Source organism: Chrysochloris asiatica, unplaced genomic scaffold (assembly GCF_000296735.1).
Source record: "Chrysochloris asiatica unplaced genomic scaffold, ChrAsi1.0 scaffold00018, whole genome shotgun sequence".
NCBI lineage: Eukaryota > Metazoa > Chordata > Mammalia > Afrosoricida > Chrysochloridae > Chrysochloris > Chrysochloris asiatica.
The window spans coordinates 17131601-17142870 of NW_006408536.1; the positions used below are offsets into that span (position 1 = coordinate 17131601).

Sequence of the window (11270 nt, forward strand, 5' to 3'; positions counted from 1 at the left end):
TTCAAACTGCTGACCTTGTGGTTCACAGTCCAGTGCTTATCATATGTACCCACAAATATATAAGGGTTTGACAGAGGATATTTGTATATGGGTCTTTACCTTTACTGCAAACATATCCAAGAATATTTGGAGTATTTGTTGTTGTTATGTGCCATGGAGTGAGTTCCGACTCGTAGCGACCCTGCATAGGGTTTCCGAGGCTGTAAATCTTTACAGGAATAGAAAGCCTCATCTTTCTCCCACGGAACAGCTGGTAGTTTCAAACTGTTGACCCTGAGGCTTGCAGCCCGATTCGTAACCACTACGCCACCAGAGCTCCTTCATGGTGCAGTATACAAGGGGCAAAATTATGGAAACTTTTTAGACATTACCAAATACCTAGAAGGAATGAGTCACTGAGCCTGGGGGTTCAGGACTATAGTCTCGGGGGACACCATGGTCAACTGTCATCACATAGTCCACAACGAAAATATTCTACATCCTACTTTGGTGAGTAGTAATTGGGACCTTAAAAGCTCATGACGGGCTATCTAAGGTCCAACAATTGGTCTCTCCCTGTGTGGAGGAAAGAAGAGTGATGAAAATTGAAGATGCTTGGAATCAATTAGTTTAGTGGGCTAATGAAACATGTAAACATCAGTCTCCATGATCCGGAGACCAGAAGAACTAAACGGTGCCCACTACCAACTGTTCCGAAAGGGCTCACATTAGAAGGTCCCAGAAGAGTGGGAGAAAATATAAAACAAACCTCAAAATTATTTAGAAATTTTTAAAAGACCAGGCTTACTGATCTGAAACACTGGATGGCTCTCGGTCATCCTTCAGATCTGTAACTGAACTCATCCTTGTGACTCAATTTTCAACCAAGCAGCAGATAGGTACTTGTTGTTGTTGTTGTTAAGTGCCGTCCAGTTGGTTCCAACTCATAGTGACCCTGTATAGGGTTTCCAAGGCACAGCTGGTGAGCTTGAACTGCCGACCTTGAGATTGAAATCGACCTTGCAGTCCAGTGCATTAACCTACAGTGCCCCACCAGGACTCCTCACTAAATCACAGTAATCCCAGAACGATGAAGTCTGAAAGTGCATCTATGGGTAACAGAAAGCATCACTGAGAAGAAAAAGCAAGGCCACACTGAGTAGCTGCAGTTCTCGGCCAGTTGGCCAGTTCACTGTGTGACTAGGTAAGAAAAGCTATCATACTGTAAAAGTTACTAGAACCAATAGTAAGGGGCAGAGGCCACAGTAGAATACAATGATCATATTTGGAGTGCCTAGAAGGGGGATGAGATGTTCAGCCACTTTTGGAACTGGAGCTCAGGTGCAGTGACAAAGCCAGGATCTTGGATATAAAAATTAAGGCCCCACCCACATCAGAATCAAGTTGTCAGGAAAAGGAACTGGATGTCCAGCCTTCCAGGAGCTGGAGTCTATTGAGTACCTCTTGTCTCAAGTTAGATTCATCCAGGGATCTGGATCCCAGTTGATTTGATAGGTGTGGACAAGATCTGCCGCATTCCTTTCTCCCTTCTAATTATTACTGCTGTTGGTCTGCCAGCACCTCTGTTGGCTTCCTGCTCCTGAGGCCTGAGTTTTGGCTAGAGGCTCTTGCTAGCTCATTATCATCCCGATCTTGGGGCTCCGCACATGGACAAGTGACTGGTTATATTGGCAGAGAGAGGAAAGAAGTAGGCCAGGGTCTCGGGAGGCAGTGGACCCCGGGGAGGGGGCGGTGAGGCAGGGAATACAAAGGAATGGGATGGGATGAGGATGTTGGAGGATTTAGGAAACTGCAGTCTCTTCCTCAAGAAGCCAATCAGCTTTCACCAGACAAGTATGAAAGAGCTGCTCTGCTGGAGCAAGAAAAACTGGGTGGAGGGGAGAGGGCATGAAACCCTCTCTGGCAAAACTGAGTAGCTATATGTATGAAGTGCATATGCAGATTAATCTGGGGAAAATACATTTACATGCATATGAGTATGTGTCTGTGTATACAGACACAAATATACATATACAGATACACACATATACACACATACAGGCACATGCATGCATATATGAAGGGGCTTAACAAATTTCATGTAAAAAATTCCATTATCTTTTCATTACAATTTCTACGAACATTTTGAATATATATTGTTGTTGTGTGCCGTGGAGTCAGTTCCGACCCATAGCAACCCTGAACAAGGTTTCTGAGGCTGTAAATCTTTACGGAAGCAGAAAGCCTCGTCTTTCTCCAGCGAAACAGCTGGTAGTTTCAAACTGCTGACCTTGAGGTTCGCAGCCCAATTCATAACCACTACGCTACCAGAGCTCCACATATATATGTGTGTGTGTGTGTGTGTGTGTGTGTATCTCCACCCACTGCTACAAGTCAATTCTGACTCATAGTGAGTCTATGTAGGGTTTCCAAGACGATAACATCTTTCTCCCACAGAGCAGCTGTTGAGTATGAACCATCAACACTTAGTGTCACCAGGGCACTCTGCTTCTCTCTCCTTATATATGTTGTTGTTGTTAAGTGCCGTCGAGTCGGTTCTGACCCCATAGTGACCTTGTATAGGGTTTCCAAGAAGTGGCAGGTGAGCTTGAACCGCCGACCATGCAGTTCAAGCCGACCTTGCAATCCAGCACATTAACCCACAGCGCCACACCAGGACTCCATATAAATGCTGTTGTTGTTAAGTGTCATCAAGTTGGTTCTGACTCATAGCGACCCTGTATAGGATTTCTGAGGAGTGGCTGATGAGCTTGAACTGCCGATGTTGCAGATCAAACAACCTTGCAAGTCTAGTGCATTAACCCACAGAACTACACCAGGACTCCCCATATAAATATGGAGCTGTAAATAAACTGTAACCTGTGTAGAAAACTTGTCAGAGATGGTAAACTCAAATACTTTCTGCTATAAAGAGAAATGAACTCCTGATGTGATGCTGTAGTATTAGCATTGGCTGGCAACCCCACCAATCACTCCTTGGAAACCTTATGTAGGATCGCTGTGAGTTGGAATTGACTCGACAACACTTAACAACAACAATAAGGAAAGATAGAGAAGTGGTACAATTGCATCCTGTCAAAGGCAGGAAACTTTCAAGACCTGGAGAAACAAGGCAGTCTTGTCCAGTTCCGGCTCTCACAGTCTCATGGGTTTCACTGTATATAAATATACATTGCTGTTGTGCCATTGAGTTGATTCTGACTCACAGTGATGCTGCATAGGGTTTCCAAGGAGCGATTGGTGAGTTTGAACTGCTGACCTTACAGTTAAAACCAACCTTTCAGTCCAGTGCTTATCCTACAGCACCACACCAGGCTCCTTCCACTAGCCGTTATACATTATTTTCATTTGAAACATGAAGGTCAGGTTACTACAGCAGCATCTATCTTCTGTGTTGTTATGACAATTTTAATATAGGCAGTTTGACCTCTTATTATATCTTAATAATTTTATTTTCTCTAACAACATGGCCTCTATAATGGTGAATTATGATATACAGAAATGTTTTTGAAGACCGTCCTGTCTTTTAAAAATAAATAAATAAATCACTTAGGGAGCTTTTTTTTTTTTTTTTTTTACTTTGTATTGTGAATTGAGTGAAGGTTTACAGACAAGATCATCAGTTTTACATTAAACAAATAATACACTTTGTCTCATCTCAATGATTGCAATCTCCTCCATGGAACGACAGTCATCCCGCTTCCTCCCTGTGGCTCCTATTACCCTTCCACCCACCTTCACATCCCTTCTTGCCATAGTCCTTAGGTACATGTTGCCCCTTTCATTTTGAGTGATTGACCATTCCATCATTCATAGTGAGCATATTGTAACTAGTGGTGTTGTTTCACATATATACCTATCTACTACTTGGCTGAAAGAAGGTGTGTTCCTTTCCATACCTGAAGGGTGGTCGAGGTTTCTCCAATAATAATAATTTTGAGTTTTATACCATTCTCTTCAGGACCCTCTAATGTGATTGCATTCAGAGCAATTTTAGTGGTAGTTGGGCACGATCTAGTTCTTCTGATCTCTGGGCCTTGGAGACTGATGTTCACATGTTCCATTAGTCCGCTGGGCTAGTTGATTCTAAGCATAGTTAATTCTCATCACTCTTCTTTCTTGCGCATATGAAGAAACCAATAGCTACACCTTAGACTTAGACGATTGCTCACGAGCTTTTAACATCCCAGATGCTACTCACCAAAGTAGGATGTAGAACATTGTCTTTGTGGACTATGTTGTGCCAATTGACCATCTTGGGGAGCTTTTTAAACTATACCAATTACCAGTCCCATCCCAGATTAATTCAAAACGGAATCCCTTGAAATGATACTAGGGCACTGGCATTTTTAAAAAGCTTCCCAAGTTATTCTAATGTATAATCAGAGTTAAGAATCAATGGATTCTAAAGCCTTTTACAACTTTAGATTACATGATTCTGGTGCTGCTTGTGGTTACGCGCTGTGGAGTCGGCTCTGACTCATAGCGACCCTGTATAGGGTTTCCAAGGCTGTAAATCTTTATGGGAGCAGAAAGTCTCATCTTTCTCCTGCTGAACAACCGGTAGCTTCAAACTGCTGACTCGTCGTAACCACTGGGCTACTTAACTCTATCAAATTTTCTGGTTATTTTCTTTTAATCTTTGATGTTAAAAGCATTCACAGAATGAGACATGTGTTTTCTTAATCTGCATGTATAGTCTTCACACGCATAGTCAAAACCCAAGCGTGCCTTAAGCACTATAGTTTTAGACTGCCATCCTCAAACATTGTGCATATGTTGCTAACAATACTTAGTCACAGCTCTTCCCCACCCCGGGTGATTCCAATCAGGTAGCTATGGGTTGGTAACCCCCAACTCTGAATCATTAATAAGCACACCAGGTAACTCACTTTAGGTGAATCCACCAATCTCATAGTTAGAAACACTCCTCAGAGTAGCTATTTTCTAACTATTTACTAAACAATCAAAGGGTGCCAAGGCATGACTGCTCTGATTTACTGTAACATTGCTGGGGCTTCTACTGGATTCAGTGGTGATGCTATGGATGCCATTAGCAACAAACTGTTAAGATTGACAATAATATATTTTGAGTAAATTTTGAGTTCTTTGGAACAACAAAATGACAAGTTGGGGTGGGGGGGAAGATGCAATATGACATTTGAGTTGGAATAGACTTGATGGCAATGGGTTAAGACATTTGAAATTTGATTCCATTCCATTTTAAAAAAACAATGATTTTCTGTAGGGCTTTTCAGAAATACATTCACAATTTCAATGGAGTGTGTGCTTTCTTACCTTTCTATTTTCTTTAATTGTGAAGTATTTGATATGTATAGCATGTTTTGAAAGAACCTCAAGTGCACAGATTTAGATTAACCTTTGGTTCATGACTACCGCCAGTGTTAGTCCATTCATGACTGTTTTTTGGTACTCTCTCTTTCCCTTCATCTAGCTAATTAGGCCTGTCTGCTAAGTTGTCTTAGTCTAGAAGCTCCACTGAAACCTATACATCATAGGTGACCCTGCTCATATCTGAAATCCCAGTGGCTTCCAGCATCGTTGTTGTTGTTATGTGCCATCGAGTCGGCTCTGGTAGCGTAGTGGTTACGAATCGGGCTGCGAACCGTAAGGTCAGCGGTTCGAAACTACCAGCTGCTCCGCGGGAGAAAGATGAGGCTTTCTACTCCTGTAAAGATTTACACCCTCGGAAACCCTACACAGGGTCGCTATGGTCCAGCATCATAGCAATACACAAACCATCCTAGCTCCACAAATGGACAAATTAGTGATAGTTGCTTTCCTTTACCTCATCTATATTTAGACCTAAAAGTCTATTTTTAATTCTAGTTCTTTTTAACTTTTAAAAATGGTTTCAAGCTATAGACTTACTTTTTTCACTTAATATAATATTACTACAATCCAACCCTATTGGTGTGTGGTGCTGTTGTGGATTCATTTTGATCGGGTGTAATATCTACTTATGAATATACTACAGTTGGTGAATCCATTCTTCTGAGGGTGGGTATTTGGGTTGTTTTCAAGGGTTTTTATATTGGGAACCATGCTACTGTGAGCATATATAAATATCTGCTAAGATGCATGTATAAGAGTTTTCCTGGGGGTAAAATTGAGGAGAATTACTGGATCATTGAGTATATGATTGTTCAACTTCATGATATAAGGTCAAACTATTTTCTATTAATTTATACTACAAACTATTTTCTATCAATGTACACGGCTAACAGCAATTTACACTCCTAGTAACATTGTACAATAGAGCTGCTGGTCTATAACCTTTCCAAGACTAGCCATTGTTAGACTCAATATTTTGCCTATTAATGAGTGTAAAACAGCATTTCCTTGTGATCTGGATTTGAATTTCTCTGATCATGAATGACATTGAACATCTTTTCACATATTCTTTGACATCTGTGTTTTCTCTTCTGTTAAATGTCTGTTCATGGATTTTGCCCATTTTTCTATCTGGTTGCTTGTGCTTTTCTTACCTTTCTTTGACATTCAATAAATCACATACTTTATTACAATGTTGTAAACCCCTGCATCTAACATCACTTATCCAACTTCCTCCTTGTGATTATTGTTTCCAGTCCACCTTTGTTCCTTACACTTCTGAATTTTGTCCTTAGGTCAATGCTTTAGATTCTCCCAGTTTGTGATTTGGGAGGGAAACTATTTTTACTCTCTCTGGTCAATTTCAGTACCATTGAATTATCCTAATTACTATGCTGTTGTGTGTGCCCTTAAGTCAGTTCAAACTCATAGCAACTCTGTTACCAGGTAACCCAACTGGTAACCCACTCTGTTACCAGGACTCGTTAGAAGGCTTGTTCTCATTATTGTTAAGTACCATCGAGTCGTTTCGACTCATAACAACCCTGTATAGCCTTTTCGAGGAGTGGCTGGTGGGTTTGAACCTTGAGGTTCAAACTGACTTGCCATCTTGTGCTTATTCTACAGCACACTCCAGGACTCTTAGGGAAGTTCAACTCAATCCAATCAATGCTCAATTCTAGAGTGCTAAGGAGCTCTAGTAGCATAGTGGTTACAAATTGGACCGCGAACCTCAAGGTCAGCAGTTCGAAACTACCAGCTGCTCCGCAGGAGAAAGATGAGGCTTTCTGCTCCCGTAAAGATTTACAGCCTCGGAAACCCTGTTCAGGGTCGCTATGGGTCAGAACCGACTCAATGGCACTTAACAACAACAACAAGGATCACCTGGTGTCCTGGTGTGGCGCTGTGGGTTAATGCGCTAGACTGCAAAGCTGTCTGAACTGTGAGGTCGGTGGTTCAAGCTCACCAGCTGCTCCTTGGAAACCCTATACAGGGTCACTATGGGTCGGAACCTAGCCACAGGTAGCTATTTGAGTTTAAAATTAAACGAATTAAAATTTCGTTATACCTGCTTAGTGGTTAAGCATTCAAGCCCCTCCTGAGACCAATTCCTCAGTGGATGTTGTACACTGGTACTATAACTCACGTAAGCAGTCCCCTCCAGACAAATGGATGTCCAACGCCCAACTAGTCCATTACCAAGCTCTATTGCTCAATCCTCCAAGAATACAATTCATAGCAACAAGCGCCCTCAACCCAGCTTCACTACTGCCATGGCGTCCAACATGAACAGGGAGATGATCCTGGCAGATTTTCAGGCATGCACGGGCATTGAAAACATTGATGAAGCTATTACATTGCGTGAACAAAATAATTGGGACTTAGTAGCAGCTATCAATGGTGTAATACCCCAGGAAAATGGCATTCTACAAAGTGAATATGGAGGTGAGACCATGCAAGGACCTGCATTTGATCCAGCAAGTCATTCATCTTCAGCATCAGCTCCCTCTCCCTCCTCAGCATTTTGACCTGTAATGCCATCTAGGCAAATCATAGAACGGCAGCCTCGGATGCTGGACTTCAGAGTTGAATACAGAGACAAAAATGTTGATGTAGTCCTTGAAGACAGCTGTACTGTTGGAGAGATTAAACAGATTCTAGAAAATGAGCTTCAGATACCTGTGTCTAAAATGCTGTTAAAAGGCTGGAAGACTGGAGATGTGGAAGACAGTACGGTCTTAAAATCGCTACACTTGCCACCACCTTCATCATCTAGTCATGCTGGTGCCCTGCAGCAGTCATTAAATCAAAATTTCATGCTGATCATCACCCACCAAGAAGTCCAGTGGGAGTACAACCTGAACTTCTCAGGAAGAAGTACCATTCAAGAGGTAAAGAGGAATGTATATGATCTTACAAGTATCCCTGTTCGCCATCAGTTATGGGAGGGCTGGCCAACTTTTGCCACAGATGACTCCATGTGTCTTGCTGAATCTGGCCTCTCATATCCCTGCCACTGACTTACAGTGGGAAGAAGATCTTCACCTGCACAGACCAGGGAGCAGTCTGAGGAGCAAAGCACTGATGTTCATATGGTTAGTGATAGCGACGGAGATGACTTTGAAGATGCAACAGAATTTGGAGTAGATGATGGAGAAGTTTTCGGCATGGCATCATCTGCTCTGAGAAAATCTCCAAGGATGCCAGCAGAAAATGAAGGAGATGCCTTATTGCAATTTATAGCAAAATTTTCTTCAAGATATGGTGACTGCCATCCTGTATTTTTTTTATTGGCTCATTAGAAGCTGCTTTTCAAGAGGTCTTCTACGTAAAAGCCCAAGATAGAAAGCTTCTTGCTATCTACCTCCACCATGATGAAAGTGTATTAACCAACGTGTTCTGCTCACAAATGCGTTGTGCTGAATCCATTGTCTCTTATCTGAGTCAAAATTTTAGAAAAACAACAGTGGATGAGTTAATGATGAGACTCATGGCTGCAATGGAGATCTTCACTGCCCAACAACAAGAAGATATAAAAGATGAGGATGAACGTGAGGCCAGAGAAAATGTGAAGAGAGAGGTAATAGGCCTGGAGTTCATTGGGAAATTGACTTTACTGAAATCAAACCTGGTATGTATGGATATAAATACCTTTTAGTATTCATAGATACTTTCTCAGGCTGGGTTGAAGCCTATCTGACAAAAAGAGAAACTGCTGCTGTAGTAGTAAAAAAACTGCTTGAAGAAATCGTTCCCAGGTACGGACTACCGATCCTCTTAGGGTCAGATAATGGGCCTGCTTTCATCTCTCAGGTAACCCAAAAAGTAGTACAGACTTTGGGGACAAATTGGAAATTACATTGTGCATATCATCCCCAAAGCTCTGGTCAGATAGAAAGGATGAATCGGACTCTTAAAGAGACCATAACTAAATTAACCCTAGAGAGGCGGAGACTGGATAACACTCCTTCCTTTTGCTATATATAGGACCAAAACTATACTCGCCACATTTAAAGTCCTAAACAGCTCCCACCCAGAGCTCATCAAAAAGTGCTGGTTGTGCCTTGAAGCAAAGCCTCCCTACTACGAGGGTACCGCTATAACTAGCAATTTTAGCGAGACTTCTGAACAGAGTAAGTGTAGATGGAAAGAAGGGGTGGGAGAGAAGCTGATGCTAGAACAGATCTCAGGAAGAGGAACGTGCACTGGAAAAATCCCCCGAAATTATCTGCACTTATGTAATAATACCATTCAGATACTCACAAGCAGCAATGGCAGTAATACATATTATAAGCCTGGAAAAGATGCTTGGTGGGCATGCAATACCGGCATAACTGCCTGTGCCCATAAGACTATACTTAACCAAGTTGAAGAAACCAATCTGGGCCCATGATCTGGCCCAAGAGGTACTCACTCAAGGGGGGAATGAAGAACCAAAAGACCCCAACCAGAAAAACTCCTTTATCAGTTTCCCTTCCCAAAAGAAATTTCTTCCCATATACCCGAACCCATTCTAACCACCAAACTGGCACCAGTAATCGTTAGAACCCTCCCTAACAGCCAAACTTCTGATGCCAGCAACCTTCCCCAGATAAGAGCCAATCAGCAGCGACCTTCCCCAGATAAGAGCCAATCAGCTTGAAAGTTGAATGTTAAACTTCCTCTGACTGCCTATAAAAAAGCCTGTGTGCCTGCTTTCGGGCCTCCATCAATCCAGATGGTAGACCCACAGCATGCTGTGTTGAGATCAATAAACGCTTCTGCTGATTGCATACGCGAGGAGAGTCGTCTGTGGGGGACACAAATTCGGGCACAATTTCAGTTTATTACAGTATGCTGGTTTGTCAAATTATTCAGAAATTTGCATTCTCATATGGTAAAAACTTTGTGTTTACATTATTCAAGCAGTCCTGGTAGCACAGTGGGTTACGAGTTGGGCTGCTAACTGCAAGATCAACAGTTCAAATCTACCAGTCGTTCTGCAGGAGGAAGATAAGACTTTCTGCTCCCATAGAGATTTATAGCCTCAAAAACCCTGTACAGGGTCACTATGAATTGGAACCAACTCAATAGTACACCGCCACCACCATACATTATTCATGGCAGCCTCAATAAAGTCAGGTTGTCTTTGTAGCATGGTTTCTAGGAAATCTATTTTAACTTCTGAAAGTTGGCTTCTAAAATTTGTTTCTCATTTATAAAGCTTTCCAAAGCCATCATCATTTAAGAATAGGAAAAAGGATAACCCATGTTTATTGAGAGCACTATTATTGGGAAAAATTACATTCTAAAAGAATCCCAAATATCCAATTTAGAAAGAGTAAACACATTTGGAGCCATTGCAACTCATTTTACCAAGGAGTTAAAGTACTTCAGGCTGTTCAGATAAAAAACATATTTGCAGTCATTTCCTTAGCTAGCCCACCAGAGAGCTGGCCCACCATACATTGCCAAAACATTATATGAACATCTAGAGCTTGCTTGTTATTTGTGAAAACTGGGCAAGTAGATGGGCAGACGACCAGGACAGGGTTGTTCATGACACGAAAATTTTGATGTGCTGTCTTGTTCTTTGGAAGTTTGCAGACTTAGGCTTGGTATATTTCCCACACACCCCACCTCCTGTTATAGTTGTTAGGTGCTGTCCAGTCGGTTCTGACACATAGCGACCCTATGTACACAACAGAACGAAACCTTCTCAGTCCTGTGCCAACTTCACAATCATTGCCATGCTTGAGCCCATTGCTGCTGCCACTGTGCCAATCCATCTCATTGGAGAGAGATGGCTCAGTAGTGGGCTCAGTAAACACCTCCCTGCCTGAATGAGGAATGGCTGGACACTGAGGCTCATGCAGATCCATTTAGACAGGCAGTCTTTACTGGCCCCACAGGTGCTTTGGGCTGGTGGAGTTGTT

At 42.2% G+C, this 11270-nt stretch overlaps 1 pseudogene; it reads left to right on the forward strand.

Moving 5' to 3' along the window:
* The first annotated feature begins 7628 nt into the window (after nucleotides 1–7628).
* On the forward strand, nucleotides 7629–9013 carry LOC102818949 (annotated as a pseudogene).
* Nucleotides 9014–11270: the final 2257 nt, after the last annotated feature.